The sequence below is a fragment of the Microtus pennsylvanicus genome, chromosome 17 (genome assembly GCF_037038515.1).
Source record: "Microtus pennsylvanicus isolate mMicPen1 chromosome 17, mMicPen1.hap1, whole genome shotgun sequence".
Taxonomy (NCBI): domain Eukaryota; kingdom Metazoa; phylum Chordata; class Mammalia; order Rodentia; family Cricetidae; genus Microtus; species Microtus pennsylvanicus.
In genome coordinates, this window is record NC_134595.1 from 16,399,777 (window position 1) to 16,413,388 (window position 13,612).

General features: G+C 45.1%; 1 protein-coding gene across 1 annotated transcript in view; it reads left to right on the plus strand.

Annotated features, from left to right (window-relative positions):
- The first annotated feature begins 760 nt into the window (after positions 1-760).
- Tmem232 (transmembrane protein 232) overlaps positions 761-13,612 on the plus strand; it is a 273,538-nt gene continuing 260,686 nt past the window's right edge. Inside the window, exon 1 of the mRNA XM_075951450.1 lies at positions 761-794. The gene's annotated coding sequence lies outside the window, so the exon portion shown is untranslated. The remainder of the gene's footprint in view (positions 795-13,612) is intronic.

Genomic DNA, 13,612 nt, shown 5'->3' on the forward strand with positions numbered 1-13,612 from the left:
GAAAACATGATAAGAATATGTTGTATGAATAATGTTTTTTAATTAAAAAAACTACGAACCCACTCCCACCCTCAGGAAAAAAAATGCAAAAGACCTGTTTGATACCTTAGTTCAGGTTGCTGTATTTACAATTTCCATCAATTGGTTCTCTTTCTTGAAGTGCCCAATGTTTTAGGGAATCTGTGTCATAGGAAGATATATACATTGACTTTCCACGTAACTAGAAATGTTTGCCCTTAATTCTTCCAGTTGTGAACATTTGTCAAAAACACAAACTCTTCCTTTAGTCGGCATTAGACTATTATTATAATCTTACAGGACTTTTTTTTAAGGCATTGAATTTAAACACGCCCCCTTGTGGTTATTAAGTATCAAAACACCCTGGCTGCCTTGGTAAAAGCAGCTCTGACCCGCCCCAGATTTTCTGCAGGAAGAAATTTGTAGGCAGCATCATGTCGGAGAGGGTCTTAGACACGGAGGAAGTGCTAACTGCTGCCGATCCATTGTGCAGCTGCTGGCCAATGTACACAAGGTAACCACGTGGGATCAATGCTGTGTGCTTTACGGCTGTCTAAAGCCAACCAAGGCTTTTTTGTTTGTTCGCGCATTTCTTGTCTAGAAACAAAACACGCGTGAGTTGGGGGTGGGGTGGGGCGGGGAAGGGCTGGTGGAATTTGACTTACGGGGCTTGTGATTGGCTAAGCCCTTCTCAGGAGACAAAGTTCAACGCTCCAAGGGCTACGGGCATAGCGTCCTTAGCAACCAGCAAGGTGCCCGGGAACCCAATCGCAGGGGTGAGTAATTTCTAGCTCCTAGCTGTTAACTTGGAAACTCAGGTTCCTGCACAGCCCATTGGTAAGCAGTACCCCCAAAAGACCCACTTACATACGCTGAACGTCACCTCTCAGAATCCCAAGGCCTGGCTATTGGAAGTCTTTGGGGACTCCAGGCCCACTCACCACTCTTACAGCGTTGGGTTTAGAAGTAGGAATTGTGTTTGTAGTTTCTCCTAGGTCGTTTGATAGAAGCAGTGTTTTGGGGAAGAGTGAAGAAGGTGGGGTTACCTTGGTAACTGTTCTAGGGCATCCTGTGTTTCCTAGTGCCGATCAGTCTTCATGTTCCCCAGCAGTTAGTCAAATCCTTCCTCCTCCCCCTCCTCCCCACCTCCTCATCCTGCTTCCTGCTTGTACCCATACTCTTTCGGATTTCCAAAGAGAAAATTCAAACATGTAGATTAGTGCATGTAAGGGACAGAGAGTAGATTAAAAACACCACCACCAACAACAACAAAAACAAGAGACCTTGAAAATAATGTCAAAGTTATCAGTCAGGAGCATGCCTTGGATTGGGTCAGAGTGTGGCAGAAGCCTATTATTCCTCCACTTATGCCACAAGTCCATCTGGCAGCCGCTGTCCTTTCCGTGGCCTTTGGTCAAATCACCCTGTAGTTTAATTCTGGTATCCCCAAGTGCAGGAGACCTTTCCAAAGGCTTGCTCTAAGTTTTGGAGGACCAAGTCCTCAGAAGTTGCCTTTGAAACCATGTATTCTGAAGCTTGTTTCAATCGAAGCTTTAAAAGGTAGTCGAGAACCGGGTGGTGGTAGCTCAGGCCTTTAATCCCAACACTTGGGAGGCAGAGGCAGGAGAATCTCTGTGAGTTCGAGGCCACCCTGGTCTACAAAGAGAGTTCCAGGACAGCCAGGGTTACACAGACAAACCCTGTCTTTAAAAATCAAATCAAAACAAACAAACAAAAAACCCCAAAAAACCAACCAAACAAAAGTAGTCCAGAGATTAATAACAAATTAACTTTTGAAAAACAAAAAAATGCACATGTACGCCACATTGCAGATAATCTGCCAGGCCATGGGTCATTTTCCTGGAGCTCTTGCCATATGGGCAATGTCCCAGACATGTTTCACTGGACTCTTTAGCTTCAAGGTGAGCCCTGGGTTTTCATTTCGCTGATAACTACTGAACATTTTCCAAAATGTGTCATCGTAGAATTCCAGGAAGTTGTGTTCTCAAACATTCTTCTTGCCAATAAATTTGGAGAAGATTTGGCATCCCGTTGTCCGCCATTCAAGGAGATTCATTGAACATGCGCACACACTAACAAACCCTCAACTCCTACAGCATGGCAGTCTACTTACATTTGTTCATTAGCATTTCACAAACTGACTTAATCCCACGGCGTTTTGAATGAATTTTAGCGTAAGAGGTTACATTTCTCACTGTACTTTCGGGAATTGCTATTTTAAACTAATCATACTGTAACTTGTTTTTCTTCTTCTATAAATGGCTGGGTTCATTTCTTTAATTTTTTTTGTTGACTCAGTGTAAATCCCACTCCCAAATCTTTTCAAGGCAACTGTAGCACATTAATGAATTCTTTTACCCCCACTACTTTGTATTGCATTTTAGCAGTTACGTAATCAACCCACTTACTACATCCGTGTGTACCGGTTAGGACCGCCCGTTTCCTGCTGTAACATGACAGACAGTTTGCTGAAACCCTGATCCTGAATCCACGGTATCTAGCATCTTGTAGAGGTTCTGTAACTATTTGAAAAACTAAAACTAATTATAGGTTTTCTTTTTATAATGCCTGTCTTTAGAAAACCAGGTAGATGTTTTTAATAGCAGCTCCTTAAATGCAAGCCGTGTCCGTGAAGTGGTGATAGATTTTTCGCATAGAATGGGTAAGAGTTGAGGACTTACTGCTTGGGGAACAATCAGTTCAGGGAACAGGGATTTGAGAATAACTCAGATTCTTAGTTTGTCGATTGTAAATAGAAATTCCAGGCTAAGACCAGCGTTTGGGGTCTGAGAGTAGGAAGAAAATGCGTATAGCTTTCTAAGGATTTGTTTCTAAGCTGGGTGTCCCGAATTAATCTGAAAAAATAAATCTAGATTTCTGGAGAAGTCAGCCTGGAGGGAGAGGCCTGGGGGTCATTGGTCTGTAGTGCCCTTGACACGTAGGGCTAGATCATGTCAACTCCAGAGAGATGAGAGGGCGGAGGAACTGTACTCTGGCCACCAGGTTGATGTGAAAATGTAAATTTAATATATGTGAAAGGTTTTATAAGCTACCACGGAGGAGTCTTGATTATTCTAGAAGATTCCCAGATTGAATTGACTTTTCAGGAGTATAAGGAACATCTTGGGGTTGTATTTGATGACCCACAACCCTCTCCCCCTAACTACAGTAGCTTCTCCAAACAGGGGTTTGTCTTTTTAATAACAACACAAGTGTAGGTATCCGAGTACTCAGTACTTTCCCAGAGTATCAGCTTCCTACACTCCTGCCTTCCTGATGGCCATCTTCATCTTCCTGGTCATCTCCAGGCTGTAGATGGCTTCTCTGCCATCCTTCTCTCCCTCATCCAGGGAGGCAGATGAAACAGGAAGAAAGAAGGGGTAATGTGGGAGGGTTGGAGAGAGGAAAGGGGAGGGGAAATGATATAATTACATCATGGTCTCAAGAAGTTAAAAAAAATACTTTACAAAAAGGTTCAGATAGAAGTTCTAGTTGTCAAAGAAAATTTAAAAGTTTTGCCAAGAACACTGAGCCAAGGTCATTGCCTGTGTAAGAACAGTGAGGACTTTAAAACAGGGAGAATGAGATTCCAGACCAAGACCACGTGTCTGCCACAGCAGGGGAGGAAACACGTACATGGTGAGAACTAGGCAAACACAGGTAATAGTTTACTTGTGGCTAAAATATGGAATACAAAATAGAAAACTATTGACCCAAATTTCTTGAACATAGATCTAAAAACCCTAAATAAAATATGAACAAAATGAATTCAACAATGTGCGAGCAGAATTAATATAGGGTCTGGTATATCTACATTTGTTAACTTACATAATATACACACACACACAGAAACAAAACAAAACAAAAACCCACAAACCAACAGCAAACCAAACCAAAATCAGAAACCAAAACCAAAGCCCAAAGCAAGAACTGTAACAAGTCCCACACAACTGTAGTAAACAGCCCTCGCGATGGGTCCCGGTGTTCTTTGCCTCGTGGTATTCCCATCTGTTTGTAGTCACAGCTCACACTGAATTATAGCAACAATAAATGATGATGGCCATAAACGAGTGACACAGACCCTGTGAGGCTGTGTACGAACGCTTCCATTTGGCTGGGAGGATTCTCTGCTGTGTGGACAGCAGCCTCTGCAAGGTGAAGGCGCCCAAGCAGCACAGAGGAGATTCCCCTTTAGGAATGGAGTCTGTCACTACCCGCAGCACTACTTTCAAATGGACCACATTGGTAGTGGCTTTACTCGATTCTGTGACGTCTGAAATCCTCCACCAAAATCCAGCTGAAGCTCTGGCTGCTGTTTGACTCCAGCTCCTTGAGAAACCCAAGCCAGCTCTGCCTCTTCAAGCTGCCAAGACATTCCTAGCCCAGGGCAGCCATGCAAGTAATATGTGATCATCATTGTTTCAGCTCCCTACATTTTGGAATAATCTGTCACATGGATTAAATAAGTAATAAAAAAATCTTTTTGTGAGTTAACTATTTTTTTTCCCCCTAAAGGACTTGGAGGTGTTTGGGCAGAGATTTTATTTCACATGATCCTGCATTTCTGCTTCACCCTGACTTCTTTCCTTCTGGTTTTCCTTTCCATCCTGCCCTACCAAAGTCCTCTGAACACCCCCGCACCCCGCCCTGTACGGGTCACTATCTCTGTGGCAGTTGCTTCTTCCAGAGATGCTTTTCCCAAGACACCTTGGAATTCTGATGAATAAAATGATGTTCATTTTCTTTTAAGTATTTCTTATTTGGAGCCAGTACATCGAAGAAGTTATAATGAAGCCACATTGTTTGAACAGCAAATTCTGTTCTCCAGACATTAACGCACAGAGGCAGACAGCAACACCCACATGCACACCCGTCCACACACACAGCAACACCCACATGCACACCCGTCTACACACACAGCAACATCCACATACCCACCCGTCTACACACACAGCAACACCCACATGCACACCCGTCTACACACACAGCAACACCCACATGCACACCCGTCTACACACACAGCAACACAGACACACACACCCGTCCACACACACAGCAACACCCACATGCACACCCGTCTACACACACAGCAACACCCACATGCACACCCGTCCACACACACAGCAACACCCACATGCACACCCGTCTACACACACAGCAACACCCACATGCACACCCGTCTACACACACAGCAACACCCACATGCACACCCGTCTACACACACAGCAACACCCACATGCACACCCGTCCACACACAGCAACACAGACACACACACCCGTCCACACACACAGCAACACCCACATGCACACCCGTCCACACACACAGCAACATCCACATGCACACCCATCTACACACACAGCAACACCCACATGCACACCCGTCTACACACACAGCAACACAGACACACACACCCGTCCACACACACAGCAACACCCACATGCACACCCGTCCACACACACAGCAACACAGACACAGACACCTGTCCATACACACAGCAACACCCACATGCACACCCGTCCATACACAGCAACACCCACATGCACACCCGTCCACACACAGCAACACCCACATGCACACCCGTCCACACATACAGCAACATCCACATGCACACCCATCCACACACACAGCAACACAGACACAGACACCTGTCCATACACAGCAACACCCACATGCACACCAGTCCATACACAGCAACACCCACATGCACACCCGTCCACACACACAGCAACACCCACATGCACACCCGTCCACACACACAGCAACATCCACATGCACACCCGTCCACACACACAGCAATACCTACATGCACACCTGTCCACACACACAGCAACACCCACATGCACACCCGTCCACACACACAGCAACATCCACATGCACACCCATCCACACACACAGCAACACAGACACAGACACCTGTCCACACACACAGCAACACCCACATGCACACCCGTCCATACACAGCAACACACATATGAACACACGTCCACACACACAGCAACACACACATGCACATAACTACACACACACCAACTAACACATAATGCTCACACATACGCACAGACACATCTCAACATATGACCCAACACTCACCCTCTCTCCACGGCATCCCAACACTCACTTTCCCCACATCACACATACGCACGCACACGCACACACACACACACACACGTACAAAACCCAAACGCGCATACACAAACACACCCAGATACATATCAACTCACACACCAACACCCACGTGAACATCCATCTACACACATACTCTTTCACACACACCAACAAACTCACATACAGACACGAACATACCAACATCCACATACATAACTACACATACACATAGACACATCCCAACATACAACCCAACACTTACACTCCCCACACCACACACACACACACACACACACACACACACATAAACACACACACACACATAAACACACACACATAGGCACGCACCCCACACACCAACACCTACATGCACAACCACACATACACACAGAAGCACATCAACACATACCCCATCCCTCACTCCTCACCCCACAGGCACGCACTCACACATGCAAATACATATGTTACAGAAACTTACAAAATGGTAACCTGCTCTGCAGCATGGTTTGAAATTTTAACTGAGAAATTCTCAAGGTAGCCACCTGGGTAGGAAGCTTTTGCCATCTTGAGGGCATCAGCATGAAGCGCTCTCAGAATCTTGGACTATATTTATCAGCTGTGGACACTAATGCCCTTCTGCACAACCTTAGGCACTGGGGCAGACAGCGGTACTTCCATGCACTTGAAGACGCTGCCTAGCGGTTGGTGCGATCTCTGGCGGCTAGAGCTATTCTCACAGGACACAGGCATTGTTCCTGCAGCAGCTGTCTGACTGGGAGCAGAAGCTGGGACGGTGGGTGTTATTGCTTGCTGGACTACTGTATATTTATACGGAGCACAGGGGACCGCCCCATGAAGCTGTTTGTTATTCTTATCTTGAGGGGGGAATTCAGTCCATTAGAGTCTGTCTTCTTTATGGTGGTTGTGGGGAAAATGTCTTGTAACTCTACCAGGAATAACTTCTTTGCCTATAAGCCATTAGGTTTTAAGCTTCTAAACACAGTAAATTGTGGCTTTGAGCATTATTTTTAAGACAGACTTATTGTATACCCCTGGCAAATGAATAAATATGATTTTATGGCACAAACTTATCTACCTCCATCTTTACCTTATTTCTTTATCCTGTTCTCTGTTACCTAGCTTTTGCCTGTTTAAATCTGATTAGTTCTTGCATCAATTTAGCTTTGGAGCTTATCTTGAACACCAATAGGGAAGCAAGTCAAAACAAACAAACAAACAAACACACAAACTCCTTCCTTTCCAACAGGCTTATTGGTCATGGTTGTGGTGTTTTATCACAGCAATAGAAACCCTAACAAAGAACCACTCTTGGGCATATACAAAAAGAACTCTGCATCCTGCTCCAGAGACTCATGGTCATTTGTTACTTCTCTCTCTCTCTCTCTCTCTCTCTCTCTCTCTCTCTCTCTCTCTCTCTCAATAGGGTTTCTCTGTGTAGCTCTGGCTATCATGGCATTCACAGAGATCTGCCTGCCTCTGCCTTCCAAGTGCTGGGGTCAAAGGCACACGCCACCACCCAGTGATACCTGGTCATTTATGTTCATTGCAGCTCTACTAATGATAACTAGGGAATGAAAGAATCAGAACAAACCTCAAAAGCTGGCTTAAAACAACCTATCCCCAAATTTAATCGGATCAGTGTCCTAATTAGCTTCAACTCTCAAACTTGGCACAGCCTGCACTGATGTGAAGAAGGGGGTCTCAGCCAAGGGATTGTCCCTGTCAAGATTGTTGAGGACTGCTTTGATTACTGACTGATGTAGAAGGAACCAACAGACTGCAGGCGACACCATCCCTAGGTTTTGGGCTGTGTAAGAAGGCTGAGCACGATGAGCCCATGAGCCAGATAGCAAGCAGGTTCCTTTATGTATTCTGCTCCAAGCTCCTGATGGAGTTTCTACTTTGACTGTCCTCAAGGATGGGCTGAGTCCTGTAAGTGAAAATAAGCCCCTGCCTTCCCTACTTTGCTTTTAGCTAGTGTTTTTTATCACAGTAGCAGAAATCGAACTACATCAATCACTTTGCTGAGCAATTTGTTCGGTGGAACATATTTTTAAGTAATAAAACGATCATCTGATAATTACTGGTGACTAATGGGTTGGCTCAAACACAGAGTGTGGCATACAGTTGAACAGAGAGAGGAAGGAGAGACAGTCAAAGAGAGTTAGCCAAACCCACTGTTACCCCGGGATGCCGTGTGCATGCCATGGCTGTGCTTTCTGCACAGTGGTGCCAACAGCTTCAGATTGAGAGGGAAAAGAAAGTACTGAAACAGCCTAGCCAAGGCACCAGCACACATGCCCAGGCGTGCGCGCACACACACACACACACACACACAGACACAGACACACACACACACAGACACAGACACACACACACACACACACACACACACACACACACACACTTCCAGGCACATGCACACACAGACACACACACACAGACACAGACACACACACACACTTCCAGTCACATTCACACACAGACACACATGCCACACACACAGACACACACACACAGACACAGACACACACACACACAGACACAGACACACACACACAGACACAGACACACACACACTTCCAGTCACATGCACACACAGACACACATGCCACACACACAGACACACACACAGACACAGACACACACACAGAGACACAGACACACACACACACTTCCAGGCACATGCACACACAGACACACATGCCACACACACAGACACACACACACACAGACACACACACACACTTCCAGGCACATGCACACACAGACAAACACACACACAGACACACACACAGACACACACACACACAGACACAGACACACAGACACACACACACAGACACACACACACAGACACACACACACAGACACACACGCACACACAGACACAGACACACACACACAGGCACAGACACACACACACACTTCCAGGCACATGCACACACAGACACAGACACACACACACAGACACACACACACAGACACACACTTCCAGGCACACACACACAGACCCAGGCAAAGACCTCTAGAAGAATCTGAGAATCTGTGCCTATAATTGCTAGAATGTATTGCCCCAAATGGTCAGTTTTCAATATATACATTTTAAACCACACAAGGAATCAGGGAAATACAACTTATCTAGAGGAGGGAAAAGTGTTACGGTTTCCTTAAAGATGTCAGAGTTAGCAGCCTAATCCTGTGACGAGCCCATTAGGTATTTTTCAGAGACCTAATGGAAACCATATCGAAAGAAATCATGGAAGAACTCAAGCAAGTATTTAGTAAAATGTAGAATACCAATGAAGCCAGAAAATTACACACACACACACAAAACATATGAAATAAATGAAAAAAAAATTGGACTTGAAAGTCTAAAAACCAAACCAAAAGAAAACTTTGTTAGAAAAGGTAGCAGTAACTCGAGACTGTGAGAACTGGTGGACTCGCAGTCAGTGCGTGTGTAAGGATGCAGTCCAAAGAACAAGAGGAAAACTGGAGAAGAAGGAATATAACCGGAACTAAAAAGTGGGCCCCGTTCAGCGCATTCAAACTTATCTAATGAGAACACTAAGGAGAAGAGAAAAAAAGCAGGAAAAAAAATGAAAATAAAACAAAACCTCCCAAATCCAGGGATTAAAACGTCCCAAATTTGCTTCAAAGTATCCGTGAGTTCTGCTGGATAGATGCCATGGAGTTCCCACGGAGACACATCAGAACAAACATGCTCAAAGGAGCTGCAAAGCAGAACAAGAAGGATTCAGTGTGATGGCTGTTCTTGGTTGTCAACTTGACTACATCTGGAATGAACTAAAACCCCAAAGTAGAGGGCACACCTGTGAGCGATTTCTGCTTAATTTGCAGTGGGAAAACATGCTTTTAATCCAAAACTTTCATCCAGATCTAATCTGGGCCACACCTCCTGCTGGGAGCCAATATTAAGGACAAGGAAGCTTTTGCTCCTTGCCTGCTTGCTCTATTCCGTGCTAGCAAGCCCGTTCCTTCATTGGCATCAGAGCTTGCTTCTGCAGGACTCCAGCACATACTGAAGACACTGCGACATCCAGCCTCATAGACTAAGCAACTGCTGGCCCCTTGGGCTTTCCATTCACAGCCCGCCGTTGCTGGATTAGCTAGCTGGATCACAGCCTGTGTGTTTCTTCTCCAAACGCGTTTTGTTTCAAAATCTTTATGAAACTATGTTGTATAACATTTCCTGGGGAAATGTGAACAGTGTTGATTCACTGCAGTTGAGGGTGTCAATCAGAGACGATTCCACCCGAGCCCAACTTGTGAAGCAGCGATTTTATTGAGGTTACTTAGGGGAGTGCGCATGGGCAAGGCAGGCTAACAGGAACGTGGTTGACACGAAGCAGCTGCATCTGCGAAGTCCCACTCCATCGTGGGAGCAACCTCGGGAGAGCTGCGTCAGAAGAGATCCACTTTCCCGTCACTGTCTACTTCCTGTACGGTAGGCTCTCCCAAGATCCTCTGCAGTTGCTGGGGTCAGGAGGAGATAATGGCTGTGATCCTCCTCTTCCTTTCTTTCCACTAGGAATTGCCAATCACCCATCTCTGTATCGCTGTACTTATTTCATGGCTTCTCTGTCAGGGCTGTTTAAGCTCTATTGTGACAATGGGAGGATGGGCGTGCCATGCTTGAAGGAAGAGGCCATGTTAAAACAAAATGCAAATGGAGACACAGTTCTTAGCTGTTTATTTAAAAATTTGGGGCTTAGGTATTTAAAATCCCTAAATCTTCCGATTCGTAAAACGTAATTACAGAATATCCCTCATGGAGTCTGTGTGGGACAGCTCTCTAAAATCAAATGCCTAAATACGTTTGCAGGAAAATATATGCAGATTTGCACCAAGCGTGATAATATACAATTATGTTATTCCAGGTGATTTAAATAGAAATGACCGGGGAAATGAAATAATGAGATCATTACAGACTGAAATATTCAGGTGCTTCTTAGCTCTAGGAAAGACAGTCTGTAAAGCTTTACACAGCCACAGATCAAACACAGATAAAGCCCCTTGTATACAAACGGTAACACCCAAACAGCTCTTGCCTCTAACAGAATAAAAGATGGTTTCTTCTTAATCCAAATCTGGGTGACCATGGTCTAGGAGCAGGGATTCAGGTTACCCAGAATATCATGTTCTATTTGAGAAGTGGTTGCATTCAATCTTATTAGTTACAGAACAAAGTATTTATCGAACACTTTGCTGGAGAATCCCAGGTACAGCTCTAGCAGAGTGGGGGAAGCCCTGTTCCATTGTTGAGATGCTCCCTGGTTACATTCTTGGCCTGCGGATGAGTGAAAGCTGGTGGTTTGCTAAGAATATATTTTCATGGCTTTGATAGTCACAAGCTTGTTAGGTCAGACATAGGGTGGGCAGCAAATGCTTTCAGAGAGACTAAAAATAGCCTGGGGTACTGGGTCCTGGTCTATACCACTCACTCCATAACTGGGGAGTTTGGTCATTTGGCCTTGTAGAATCTTTAGCATAGGTAAATTGTCTCTTTGATTTCTGGAGATCTGAGATCAAGTAAGCACAAAGAGTTTTTAATCATGCCCTCGGTTGCTTCCGGGAGCTGCCTACGCGGATATATCAGTTTTCCATCCTTTTTCTAGGTTAGAAATTGAGCAGCTTATCACGGGATAGTAACGGAATCACTGCGTGATGGAGCAGTGTCTGGCAGCAGTCTTTGGGATGACTTCCTTCTGTTTCATGCTCCATCATCCATGTCTATGCATTTTCGTTTTTGTTTTTTTTTTTTTTGAGACAGGGTTTCTCTGTAGCTTTAGAGTCTGTCCTGGAGCTAGCTCTTGTAGACCAGGCTGGCCTCGAACTCACACAGATCCTCCTGCCTCTGCCTCCCGAGTGCTGGGATTAAAGGTGTGTGTCACCACCACCAGCTCTAGGCATTTTTTTTTAACTCAGTCGATGGCTTTCTTGCTCATTGAAAACCTGGACTTTAAGGTTTGTGTTTTGTTGGTTTTCTACACATTGTAAATTTTTGTCTACGTGCTCACGTTCATGATCATCGTTGCAGAAGGAGATTTTTCTCCATCTACTGGACTGGTTTCTCTCTGGCCACTGGGTTCCCACAGTTGCTTATGAGATAACCACTCTGAGGCTTATTATCAGTTGCAATTGTTTGATCAGTGGCTTAGGCTTCTTACTGGATAGCTCTTTCTCTTATAAAGTCACCCATTTCTACTGATTTGGCGTTACCTCTGTTCTGGCATCTTTCTCCTTAGGCTCCTCTTGGCGTCTCTCTTCTTGGGTGGTTCCATGGCATCTCCTTGGCTCTGCCTTCTCTCTCCCTATCTTTGCTTTGGTTTTCTGACTAGGTATACTCTGCCTGGCCATGGGCAGAAACAGTTTTATGCATCAACTGATAAGAGATATGCAGAGTCACAACATGCAGAAGGACATTCTCCATCACGTCATCACTGTTTCCTCCTTCTTCCATCTTTGTTCCATTCTTCCTTACTCAAAAGAAACAAAGTAAGCTGAGCAATAGCACTACGGTCAGAGGGGAACGGCTTTGACACCTGCAGAAGTTCTGGTTAGTTGGCTTGGATAAAGAGATTTAATGTATACAACAGGACAAAATACTCCTGTTATTCATTAGAAAATAATACTGGAGACAAAATACTGGGATGAGCCGGGCAGTGGTGGCGCACGCCTTTAATCCCAGCACTCGGGAGGCAGAGGCAGGCGGATCTCTGTGAGTTCGAGGCCAGCCTGGTCTACAGAGCTAGTTCCAGGACAGGCTGCAAAGCCACAGAGAAAACCAGTCTCGAAAAACCAAAAAAAAAAAAAAGCCCAAAAAACCCACAAAATACTGGGGTGAGAAATGATGAATATTAACTAATCAAAATGGATCTACCTGCTAGCCACTGAGTAAATTGATCAAGACAGAACCATTTATTACTTCTTGGACTCGTGTGTGTGTCTGTCTGTCTTTCTGTCTGTCTCTATGTGTGTGTATGTCCACGAGGACACATTTGTGTAATGAGGTTTTTCATGGGGAGATGCAACACCCATTTACTTACCTCATAGGAAGCCCATGGCAGACCTAAGTACTGATGTCACTAAAGTCCAGTTTGATGAACCAATGAGTTTTACTGGGGTCACTTACAGAAGCAGAAATGATGCACAGTTGTATCACCAAAGCCCACTCCAGAATGAGTGACAGCTCACAAAGCTGGGAACCTGAGCATACTGCGCAGTCTGAAGGCAGCTCAACAGGTGACAGTGTCCTTTCCGGGTGCCTCGGTTGGTCTAAACTTCTTCCTGGCAGGTGGACCCGTTTCTGCTGCTGCTTCAGCTTGGCTTGTCTGAGAGTGACTCTCAACAGTCTTTACTCTTACTCTTGTGGAAGGAGGAGCTGAGTAAATCTGTTCTGTTTCAGGGACCTCCTGAAGC